Source organism: Echinops telfairi, unplaced genomic scaffold (genome assembly GCF_000313985.2).
Source record: "Echinops telfairi isolate 266 unplaced genomic scaffold, ASM31398v2 ScPeMD7_60;HRSCAF=208, whole genome shotgun sequence".
In the NCBI taxonomy this organism is placed as follows: Eukaryota; Metazoa; Chordata; class Mammalia; order Afrosoricida; family Tenrecidae; genus Echinops; species Echinops telfairi.
In genome coordinates, this window is record NW_022103958.1 from 25,441,796 (window position 1) to 25,445,554 (window position 3,759).

The window sequence follows — 3,759 nt, forward strand, 5'->3', positions numbered from 1 at the left end:
ATATTTGCATTTGTACATGTCTTTATCTAGACCTATATAAATGCCATTTGCCTCCCAGCTCTTTTCTCTATTTCCCTTGACTTTCCTCCTGTCCCACTATCATGCTCAGTCCCCACCAGGGTTTCAGCAGTTCCTCTTTGTTACATTACCCTTGTCTTTTTAATGACCCTTTGCTTTCTACATGTTTAATTTTATTTTCTGGCTTTCTGTCAGGGTTCAGTGCATCAAGTCAGTTTTGAGATGGTCTCCAAATTCAGTGGGATACACTCAAGTTTGTGTTTTGCCTTTTGTGAGCTTGCTTTCATCTTCTTCAGCTTTTCCTGAACTTGCAAATGGGCAAGGAAGGGTCTCTTCTACAGTTAGCCCATCGTTGTCTGCCTGGCGATACTGAGTTTCTGTCACCTCTTTCCACAGCTGCAGCCCATTCACTTGCTGTGCATTTCATGTTGTGGTGTGCCCCTCTATAGTTACCATGTTCCTGAAAAAAAGAAATGAATAAGTAATTGAATTTGAAAAATGATGTATCATGTGACCTCCCGTGTCTATCACCAAGACCATATTTTCCAGTGACTGATCTTTCTTCTTTGTTTCCAAGTTTCGCATTCCAGTCACAGTTTAATCACCACTACACCTTGTTTATAGGTTTGATCAATTTCACATATCAGAAGTTGATATCATTCTTTAATTTTTCATCTTTGTCTTTAGTGATTGGTGTGTAATTTGAATAATAATCATATTAACAAATATTCCTTATAGGTATGTGAATATTAGCCTATCACTGACTGCATTGTACTTCAAGAAAGAAATGGGTTTTTTTGCCAATAAATGTGCACCATTTCTCTTCAGATTGTTTTTCTCAGCATAGTAAACCATATAATTGTTTGATTCAAAACGGTTAATACCAGCCTGGGTGGGATATTAATCTTTATGGGTTCCATTTCATTTTTTTATGACTCTCAATTTTTCTATATTCATAGTTCATACAGTTTATGTTCCAATTAATAATGGGTGTGTGTAGCTGTTTCTTCTCATTTTGAGTCATGTTGCAGTAAATGAAGGCCCTGAAAGCTCTCCTTTATCCACACCATTAAGACTGATGCTCTTTTGAGGAGGTAGCTATTCTTAGGTTGTATTTTTTTAAAAAAATAAGGAATGTTTCAACAATTTGCGTGTCATCCTTGTGCAGGGGCCATGCTAATCTTCTCTGTATCATTCCAATTTTAGTATATGGGCTCCCGAAGTGAGCACTCTTAGGTTGTATTTTGTGCCTTCAACTCTGAGAGGAACCTGTGGCATACTGGGCTGTGAGCTGGGCTGTTACTTGCAAGGTCAATTGTTTGAAGCCACCATCTGCTTGGTCAGAGGAAGATACTGTTTCCTTGGCTACCTCAGAACCCCCCAAGGAGCAGTCCTCCTCTGTCCTGTAGACTCAGTATGAGCTGACTGACTGGAGGTGGGTTTTCCCAACCTGAGGGGCTCTTCTTCTGGCCCTATAGCAGACAAGGCTTCACTGCTATTCATAAGGTGTTCCATGGGTATTTTTGGTATTGGTCGGCAAGCCTTTTCTCTTCTCTGGTCTGTTTCTGTCTGGAAGTTCTTCTGAAAGCTGTCCACCAAGAGTGATCCTGTTGGCATTGGAAATAGAGGTGACACAGATTTTAGTATCACAGCAACACACAGACCACTACAGTACAACACACTGACAGATGGGTGGTGGAGTTGCATGGTTTTCTTCAAAGGGGAATGAACAATAATAGCAACAAGTCATTCTCAGGCATACTGGAAAGCGAAGATTGAGTCCTGTATCTTTTAACATCTCCTCTTCCTGCCCTGAGTGGTAGCAGACACCAGTTGTCATTGCATCAGCTCTGACTCCAGACCAGCTCATGTGACTCGCAGGACACTTGTGCTCCATAGAGGGCTTTTAATGGGTACTGCTATGGGTGTAAATCAGGCAAGATGGTTAGATTTTCAAGCTACAAAGCCCATTAATTTCACATTTTCTGACCTTGACTTTCAAAGCACCACAGTGGAGGCATGCTTGCTGAAAATATTTGCAATCTTAAATAGTAGGAACACAAAATTTGTCTACTTACTCCTCAGTTATCTAGAATGTTCCATGATCAAGACTTCTAAAGTATTTTTTCAGTCCAGCTATGTTATTAGCCTGTGAAGGCAGGACTTGGTTCAAAGGCACAACTCCCAATTCCGTGGAGATTCCCTAGGATACAATGCATACAGGAGCAAACAATCTTAGTGAAGTAATTTATACTTAAAGAAGGGAGAGAGGGCATATCCTTTGCAAAATGCTGGAAAATGTAGACCAGTTAAATCAGTTGCTGCTGAATTGGCTTCAAGTCATAGAAACCCCACGTCAATCCCAGTGGAACTGCCCTCTATGGGGTTTTCAATGATTTTATGTATCACCAGGGCTGGCTCTGATCTCCAGCATTTCAGTTAGCAGCCATGTATGTTAATGGTCTACACCATCCTTGGATCCCACAATGTAGATGGAACTGAGTATGTTTTCTATAGGAGCACACCAGAGCTGTGGGTCACTTTCCCCCTCTTCATTTGACAGCTGTTTTAGAGAGAAACTACAACAAGAAAGGTTTTATGAGAACTTTCAAGATGGAAGCTTGTTTTTAGGATCTAGAGCAGACACTGGGATATGTTGTTGTTTTGCTTTGAAATGTGTGAGGGGAAAGGTGCTAGTCTTCCCCCTGCCCAACATCTAGCTTTTCCTTGACTTTTCAAAGTCAACTGACCAAATCAGCTTTGTCCAATTTAGGCTTCTTTTGAGACCCCACGAAGGGGCCCTGGTGGCCTAAAGGGTTATGTAGTGGACTGCTAACAGCAAGGTCAGCAGTTTGAAACCACCAGCTGCTGCATGGGAAAAAGATGAGGCTTTGTACTACTGTAAAGAGTTACAGTCTTGGACACCTGCAGGTGGCAGTTCTACTCTGCTTTATAGGGTCTCCATGAGTCAGAATTGGCAGCGAATTTGTTTTGAGACCCCAAAACACACCTGAGACTAAAATAGAGCAAGGGATAATCCCCAAAGGCTTAAGAGACTTCTGCCCATCACTGAAGCAAATATGAGACACACACATGCAGAGAGAGAGAGAGGGAGGGAGAGACAGACAGACATACTAGGGCACATACCACAGAGCACAGATACTGGCAGCCCCAGAGTGGAAGAAGGATGATTTTTTAGGAAGAGACTACATCTTGGAAACTGTTTTGGAAGGTTAGTCATTTATTTTAATTTAATTAGTTTCTTGTGTAAGACTCTGAATTTCTTTGAGGTTCTAAAGTTCGTTCAGGGTGAAGTTTCTGTCTTAGGGGATAGCAGTAGAAATATCAAGAGCCCTCTCATGGGAGGATAAAAACAATAAGAAAATGCAACTTTTATGAACTTCCCTACGGACTTCCTTGGGATATGGTGCCATCATAAACCTTAAGAAGTATAACAGCGTTAAATTAATTCTTTGGTTAAATAAGTATTTATTGAGTGTCTTGCAGGCACCCTGAGTTTGAATGAGAAAGGAGCCGATCATGGATCTCATGGAACTGACACCCTAGAAAAGGACACAGCCAATAAATAAGTAAACAGATAAAATGTTAACTTTACAATTTCAATTCGGTGATAAGACCTTCAAACAAACAAACAAACAAACAAACTAGAGTTTTGTGATAGAGAATGCCTTTGGGGGTGAAATTTTACTGGGTCTTCAAGAAGCTTCTGTGTGGAGATTA

The 3,759-nt window shown here is 40.9% G+C and overlaps 1 non-coding gene across 1 annotated transcript; it reads right to left on the bottom strand.

The window, feature by feature from the left end:
• Positions 1–1,141: 1,141 nt before the first annotated feature.
• On the bottom strand, positions 1,142–1,248 carry LOC115869930. The gene has a single exon (XR_004046445.1). It is a non-coding gene; the product is annotated as a U6 spliceosomal RNA (small nuclear RNA).
• Positions 1,249–3,759: the final 2,511 nt, after the last annotated feature.